General features: G+C 36.6%; 1 long non-coding RNA gene across 1 annotated transcript; it reads left to right on the top strand.

Annotated features, from left to right (window-relative positions):
* Positions 1–4522: 4522 nt before the first annotated feature.
* On the top strand, positions 4523–7885 carry LOC132306296 (uncharacterized). The gene is made up of 2 exons (XR_009481910.1): positions 4523–4861; positions 6283–7885. It is a non-coding gene; the product is annotated as an uncharacterized LOC132306296 (long non-coding RNA).
* The last annotated feature ends 1181 nt before the right edge of the window (positions 7886–9066 follow it).

Here is a 9066-nt window from a genome sequence, read left to right as displayed (position 1 = left end):
ATAGTTTCGATAAACAATATGGAGGTTTTTTTTTTTTTTTTTTAGCATAAAACAATTCATAAAATACTAACTCGATTAATAGGCAAGTAATTGTTATGCTGGAAATTTTAGTCCAAAAGATACCATATTTATTAGTTAATTAATTAAGTTTGGTAAATTAATGATGGAATGGTAAGTTGGTGATGTGGCGCTATAATAGCCGTAGGATTAAATCCTTGAGATGCTAGTAGAGAAATTTCCTTGGAGAGGATCCGTTCCACAAAAGAAAATTCCATTGGTTGAAATTGCAGCTTAGAGATTTTTCACAAGACATGGAAATTTCCTTAGAGAGGATCCGTTCCACAAAGAAAAATTCTACTGGTTGAGATTGCAACTGAGATGTTTTTCGCAAGACATGACAATATTCATGCACAACCACACTACTCACACTATTTGTGCATTACGTTTTCTATCGGCTATTTAGTATGATTGTATGTTATAAGTAGAGATTCTATGATAAATATTAGGATATTAATTATGAATTTAAATCTTTTTATAGTTTTGAGATGGTGGTGTAAACTGAAGTTAGAAATTTTTTTATTGATTCTTTCACTTTCAAGCTAGACTTTACAGTTGTCTGTACTGTTGAGAAAATGGAATGCCTTATCCAACTCTTAAACTAGATAAGGAATTTTGAAACAAGAAGTTCGGACAAAGCAACAGATTTCACCTATATATCCCCAGTTTCTTTTTTTTTTCATTTTTTTTTTTTTAACCTGGCAAGAAAAGCGCTGCCATACGACATTTACAGGCAAGGAGCAAGCTACAGCACCCATACAAAAACCACATAGAATAACAAATATAACAAAACTAACACCCCTTATAGTCAAGATCACAGTCTTGACAAACCAAGAAAATGTGTCAGTTACAGTGGGAGTACCAGTACCACAAAAAAAAAAAAAAAAAAGATGCACCGCTTTACACAACCTCCCAGATAGAACTTGGTCGACAAATGATGATCTAAAACAGATCGAGAGGGAGCCAAGATATGACCACAAGAGAAAGACGCACAAGAGCTCCACAAACATGTCTGTCTCCTCTAGCCAAGTTGCGCACCATACCACCAATACCCACATGACTTGGCACCAACCCAGCCAAAACTTTTACCAAACTTGATTCATTGCAGGCTGCGAAAACGGGACATAACTCACCAAAGACTTGGGCTCAATAGAGTCAACCCAATCAGTCAGTGGGTTAAAATATGCATAATGGCCCAAGCCCACTATTGGAATGGATAGAAAATTCAAAACTATGCCCATAGTGGAAATCATAAAGCCCAAAGGCCACAGGCCTAACAATACCTTCCATAAGAATGTAGACCAAAACGAAAGCGTAGATGATACACCAGTCAACATAAGCAACACCAGAGATGACGTCATGTCGACCTACATGAACAGTATCCTAAAACGTTGATAGGCACGAGGAACCGAATCCGGCGAGCTTGATGAACAAGATAGCAAATCGACCGATGATCCTATTTGGTCCTCTTGGATCGCAAAAAAAGAAAACAAACAAAAAACACACACAAGACAACAGACATAGAACATTAGAGCCAGAAAAGAACCAAGAAAAACAGTAGAAATACCTAGATCAAACGGAAAAATCGGCAAACATAGGTCAGCAGGTATTGCACCGATCCAAATTAGCTATGAAACGAGTAAGAACATACAAGAGCCAATCCGTCTAGCTAACGGAGATAAGCTTCGTTTGGGATGGGTGAGGATAACCATCCCCCAAAACACCCTATTAGAAAGAAATCCAAACTCTGATGAAACAGAGAGAGCCAAACTCTGATGAAACAGAGAACCTCAACGGGGTGAGGAAAAGACAACTCTGATAAACAGCAACTAGTCATTAGGTAGAAACTGGGGAAACTTTCCTCAGTTTCTACCTAATGACTAGTAGTTGTTATATTGGAGTTGATTGAAAGATTTCAGCAACTGTCAATTTGACACATGTATGCTTACGGATAGTTTTCTTTATTTGTCCCCCTCTTCCCTTCTCTATATCCTTATAAAAAAAAAAAAAAAAATCCACTTATGTGGAAAAAATAAAGTTGATATTTTAGATATTTAAAAGTGATTTTATATTTTACCTTAATACTAGTTATATTATTTTGAAAATTACCTTAATAGTAATGGACTATTGTCACAGGGGTAAATTCTGAATACAAATCTAGTGGCTTATGATGGCACTAAACCAGAAATATGAACAACTTTTCTCTGAATTTCTAACTTAGCTCAGCCAACTCAGAATTTCTAACTTAGCTCAGCCAACTCACACTTGCTGCCTAGAACACACAACAAGTAAAACACTCTCACACACAAGTATAGTTGCAAGAATGTAAGGACAATAACACCCACGAATTTACAGAAGCACAAGACTTCAAACCTTTTACTATTATTCACAAAACAGTACAAGGAAATGCCTCAACCTACAAAAGCATACAAGAGTCTCTCACAACACAACTCTGTGTCTCACTCTCAATCTGCCCTTTCTATAGAACCCACATTAGCAATATATAGGCAAACTCTCAAACCGCCCACAACTACCCACTAAAGTGGTGGATGACACCCCCATCTACCCACAACTACTCACTAAAGTGGTGGATGACACCCCCATCCACCTAGGGTTATGTTGGCACCCGCTAAGTGTGCCAACATTACATATGTAGTTGACAAGCCCAACTACTAGCTTGTTGGCACGCTTTGCTCATGCTACTTGTCCACATGAAGTTACACATTATCTGCCACCTTCTATATATCAGTATAGTGGAAGAAAACTGACTCTAACCACCTGTGTGCTGTCCTCTCAGATCTTTGCCACATGCATGGGAAGTTACTCAACACACCCCCACTCCCCATAATATATGCACACGAGTGGGAAGTGTTAGTAATTTCCCCCAACCAACTGAGCCCACTTAGTGGGAAGTGTTAGTAACTTCCCCTTAACCAACTAAGCCCACTCAGTGGGAAATGTAACTTCCCCCAACCAACTAAGCCTACTCAGTGGGAAATGTAACTTCCCCCAACCAACTAAGCCCACTCAGTGGGAAGTTAACTTCCCCCAACCACCTGAGCCCACTTAGCCATCTTCTGTAACCATAAGCCATGTCTGAGTCCCCTGAGCCAACCTTGCACGCTGAGCCTTGCCTACACCCACTGCCTTGTGCCCATGTCCTTGACTTGACTATGTCACACGTCCATAACTTGTGTGGTCCATACTTTAAGCAACATCTGAGCCAACCTTGTGAACTTAGCCCGTGCTAAGCCCACTAATCTGCACCCACATATAAATGTCTCAAAGTGCACGACATCCAAATCGAGTGCCGTCTGTGCCAACCATTTTCTATGGACTCAAGGTACCTCCCATAAAGATCCCGAACCAAAACTCCAAGCTTCACTTTTTCGCTATATTTACGAAAATGCCACTGAACACCCCTAGTGCACGCTGACAGCATCCCATGACTGTCAGGAGCTTGTCAAGGTCCCAATCCCGTAACAACTATCCATTGCAAAGGCGATTGAAAAATGCTGGGCCCAATTCCAATTTAGTGGGCGTACAAAACTCAAACACCACCTATCCCAGTTATTTATGCTATATTCAATTAATATACTCCATATATTTTATATTACAGTATAAAACTAATATACAAATATGTACTTTTTTTTTTAACAATTACTGTCTTGACTCAAGTAATTAGTAATTTAGTACTTCAACTTCTCGGAAAAAATATTTAAAGATTTAATATATTTAAATATTATATCTTTAAGTGGTTACATATTTTAAGATTATATATATAAAAAACAAATGTAATTGAAAATTGTGTTGTGTGAATCAATAAGAGAGAACGATTTAATTATATTCCGTGTTTATATTATTATTATTATTATTTGTTAATTTTTCATATTCCAAGTTGATTTTGAATATCAAAGCAGAAAACAATTTATTTATTTAATTTTTATTCCGGCACACATCTTTCTTTCTTTTCTTTTTTTTTTTCTTTTTTTTTGTTTTTTCACGTCCCAGTACACATCCAATCTTGCTCAAAATGAAAAATGTATTACAAAACTATTCACACATCTAAGCTTGCTCAAAGTGAAAACTATAGATATGCTCAAGAGGAAAATATATATATATATATATATATATATATACACACACAAATACACACACAAACATTAAAACAATGGTATTATTATATAGATAACGACGAGCTAGTAGCATTGATTTAGGGCATGTTTGGTTTGTGTTTTGTTTTGTTCCAGACCCGCTACAGTACCACTATTTCAGCCCAAAACATGTTTGGCCCGCCTTATTTTGTTTTCAACAGATCCACAACGTTCCAAGAATTCGGGCCCAAAGTTGGAACACCATTGTTCCAACAAATATTTGGGCTACACATGCACTGTAGCGGAGAGAACATGTTGGCCCAACCCAGTACAGGTATATAAACAAAGTTGGAACAAATTCTAGGGTTGTTGTGCACTCTCGTCTGCCGATTACGGAGGCGACATTCCGACACTGTTCGTGCGTTGCTGAAAATGTGTAAAGATCTGAAGATAAGCTCCCTCTCTCTCACCTTTGCGTTTTCCGGCGAACCCAAAGTTTCGGCGCTGCCTTCTGTCACTCCGGCAAGCTCTTGTGCGATCTTGTTTGCCGATTCCTTTCTCGATTCCAAACTGTTTGTGCTTTGTTACTGAAAACGATCCTAGATCTGAAGAGAAGCTCCCTCTCTCTGACGTCTGCGTTTTTCGGCGAACCCAAAGCTTCGCCGCTGCCTTCTGTCACTCCGGCGGCACCCTTCTGACCTGAGAAGAAGGTAATTTACATCTTCCCACTTCAATAAACGTATGCTATACATGTTTGATGGTGTTTGATTGGATTGATATATTGATTTGTTTCTGATTTGGGTTCTTAATCAATGTTTGATTATGAGTTTTTGAAAGCCCCGTTTTGATGCTTGGCTTGAACCCACCTATTTCAGCTTCACTTCAAACTAGTTTGGTTGGAAGCCCTCTTTGCGACCTTTGTTTCACATGAAAAACTCTTCACTTCCATAATGTGTTTTAAACATACTACATTAATTGACTTCTCTTTTTTTTTTAATTAATTGAGTTTACCTTTTAGATTATGACCCCTCAAAACTGTATATAGAATCAACATATTCAATCTCAATTTACTTGATTGGGCACATCTGGAAGTATCTTGAATATGAATGGCCCTGTTCCACTCTAAATGGTGTTTACATACAATTGAGCTACTAAAAAATGTAGGAGATTAACACCATTCTCAGTTTTCCTTAAGAATGAAATATATATGTATCAAGATCTTCTAACATCATTGTGAAATGGTTGACATTTCCTCTACTAATTCCACAACTTGCTCAAATGACATAGATACGCTCACTAACCTTGTTAATTCACCACTAATTTGACTGCAAAATATAAATAATCACCTGGGTGCAGATATATACAAACTGAACCAAGACCTTTGAAACACAACTAATATTTTGTGCTGCCACCAACCCACCTTTACTTGAGTCTAACAAATAAATTCATTGTAAATAATTTTCATAAACTAAACAAATTTCAGTAAAAGACATTAAAAACCCAAATTTTGTTATTCATTTTTTTTTTTTTTGTTTTATATTTCATCTTTGTATATATATTCACCTTCTCTGTAAATTGAAAACTGAAAAATCAAAACAAATTGAAAAACAGAAAATTGAAAAAACATTATGGACTAAAATTGAACAAATTTGCATTGTGGGACTTGAATGAAATACACTGTAATGTTTTTGAGATAAACTGAGACAAAAATGAAATTTGGGACTGTGATTTAGTTTTGTTGGGTTGCTGCCTTGTGAATGGAGGATTGGGCAGTATTGTTGTTGTTTTTGTTGAGGAGTTTGGGCATATGTGAAATGGGCCTTTGTTTGTTTAATTGGAATTTTTATCTTTGTGAATTGATTTGAGAAATGAAAAATGGATAGTGGACTCGAAAAGTTGAAATTGAAATTGGAAGTGTGAAAAATATGTGAACCTTGGGTTTTTTAATTTAGCACTAGCACTAAGATATATTAGCATTATTTTCTATTGGAATGGGGGCAGTTTCTTGGGTGATAACGTATGAGGTATTTGAATAACCTTTAAATTCCTCATTTCTAAGTACTTCTTTGTGACATTTGACTATGAATCTAACATTTTTCATGGCATAATTAATAACTGCATTCCATTATAGTTATCTTGCAATGTAGTACCCGAAGCCAAGGGAAGAACATTAGAAAAAATTCAGGCATCCATCAATACATTCTCAGCATCAACTGCTTTTTTGGAGTGGAATGCACTTGTGCTTCTATATTAAAATCTTCCAATGCTAACGGTGATGCTGTTGACAAATATTGGAAATGAGTGGACATTTGTTTCCTTCAGTAATGCTGGACTTGGAAGAGGTTGGACAGCTTTTAAAAATGAGTGGACATTTGTTTCCTTCAGTAATGCTGGACTTGGAGGAGGTTGGACAACTTTGAAATTTTTTCAGTTTGCCTCCCCGAGTATAAAATGAATTTGAATTGGTAGATGGTTCATTATACACATGATCAGTATTGTAAATGCTTTTAATTTTAACTGTATGAAATGGATTATTGATTATATGCAAGTTTTATAAAGCTCAAATAGAATGATTTTTAATGGAATGGTATATAATGATTTTTAATGGAATGGTATTCATCATTATTCAAAAGTTTTATATAGGAATGATATCAATTTAAATGGAATTACATGTTTTCATATTGTCAATTATTGTTATACACAATTTATATTGTCACTAATTTTTTGTTACAGTTTGACTCTGTCAAACATGTTTTGTTTTCATAATTTTTTGAAACGAAATATCTGCCAAACATATTTTACAATGATTCTGTTCCAAAATTCTCACTGAAATTTTTCGTCGCATCTTAGAACATAACATGACAAAACACTTGTTTTGTTTTAAACAAAACACAACGTATTGTAAACGGGCCCTTATTTATCGTCGCCAAACACAGAACAAAACATGACAAGTAGTTAAGTAAGAGATAAACGTTAGAGATTGAGATATGGTAACACATATTTAATAGGATAGAGTTTAATAATAAGAAGGGTTTACTAACAAGAGGGGTTGGAGGGTTAATTAAGAAAATATATAATTGAAAATATATAATTAATGAATATTTATCAAAACATGACAAGTAGTTAAATAAGAGAAGAGGCACGAAAAGTTAGAGATTGAGATATGGTAACAGATATTTAATAGGATATGGTTTAATATTTAATAGGATAGCGTTTAATAATAGGAAGGGTTTACTAACAAGAAGGGTTGGAGGGTTAATTAAGAAAATATATAATTAATGAATATTTATCTCGTGAAATCCTGTGATGTCATGTGGCTAAAAATAAATGACATAACGTTAAATGAGAAGATAAATTTAATATAAATATAGTTTTTGAATTTAACATTTTTTTGAATTTAACAGTGTTCAGTGTACTAATGGAAAATAATTATTTCCTCAAATAATAAGATACGGAATTATTGGATCACAATACAAACATTTAACATACATCTAGCACACTGGTGTCTTCTATACATTTAACCGTACATCTAGCACACTGGTGTCTTCTATACTACAGTACTAATTAAGGTTAGCACACTGGTGTCTTCTATACTACAGTACTAATTAAGGTGTCTTCTATACTACAGTACTAATTAAGACGACGTGGTTCCGGGGGGAGTATGGTCGCAAGGCTGAAACTTAAAGGAATTAACGAAGGGCACCACCAGGAGTGGAGCCTGCGGCTTAATTTGACTCAACACGGAAAAACTTATCAGGTCCAGACATAGTAAGAATGGACAGACTGAGAGCTCTTTATTAATTCTATACGACGTCATTTTATAGTCCCCTGACTTTCACCCATTAGCAAAAAAATTCCTTGACTTTCACCTGTCAGTAAAAAACCTCTTTTTTGTGGCAGAAAAATGTCTCTCAACTATCATGAAGGGTAATTAAACTGATGTCCTTTTTATAATTCATTCGCTTTCAGCTGAGCATTCCTTCACAAGTACACTTTTCCCCGAATCCCTAATCAATTTCCATACTATGTATCAACTTGTCGATTGTAATTACAATATACATATTTTTTCTGCTAGCTAATTAGGTGAATAGCCAAAAAAAAAAAAAAAAAACCGACTTTCACCTGTCAGCAAAAAAAACTCCTTTTTCTGACAAAAAAAATGCCTCCCAATTATCATGAGGGGTAATTAAACGGATGTCCGTTTAAGGAGTTATTTTTTGGACGAAAATGCCCCTTAAAAGGTTGAAGCTCTTATCTGGGTCTTCTTCCTCCACTGCATCGTTGATGCCACAACCGGGTTAAAACACACGTTAGTTACACAGTTAAGGCACATGTTAGTGTAAGGATGGATGTGAAGGTTGACCCCCTCTCTGCGTATTACTCAAGTGGGTGTGCGAAAAGGCACTGGACCTTTCCCCAAAACATACAACAAGAAGGGCGAACCCCATCTTAGCCTTCCGTGCCGCTGGATTGTGACCGACCGATAAGGAGTCCTCTCATCCGACGATTGGGCAATGAGTTGTAATCCATGCTATTTCAGGTGGACAACTACGCTAGCAAGTTGCCGTACCAGAACTGATGTACACCGGCATAGAGCTCTCAGGATTTATCACCAAACTCGTCAACAACCTCACGCGAGTCGCCGGCGCGGGGACCTTTGCTGTTGAAAATGGCGATCGGCGGTGCACCGACATACCGGATTGTAATGGATTCGAGTCGTCTGTACCGGCAACAAGTCCATCTGTTGCCGCAAGGTCCCTGTCGTTGTTGTCTCTGCAACACCGTCTGTCGCCGCTTCGCTCGCGAGTCGTCGAAACCCTACCTTCATTATTCGCAGTCACTGCCATTGATGGCATATTTGACTCCACATTGATCCAAAAAAAAACCCAAGCTTTTATCCAGATTGGAGCTCAGC

The sequence above is a fragment of the Cornus florida genome, unplaced genomic scaffold (genome assembly GCF_030987335.1).
Source record: "Cornus florida cultivar Cherokee Brave unplaced genomic scaffold, ASM3098733v1 CherokeeBrave_3.0.0_Hap2_Chr05, whole genome shotgun sequence".
NCBI classification, from domain to species: Eukaryota; Viridiplantae; Streptophyta; class Magnoliopsida; order Cornales; family Cornaceae; genus Cornus; species Cornus florida.
The sequence above is the reverse complement of the archived record's forward strand: the minus strand, read 5'-3'. Positions and strand labels throughout refer to the sequence as shown.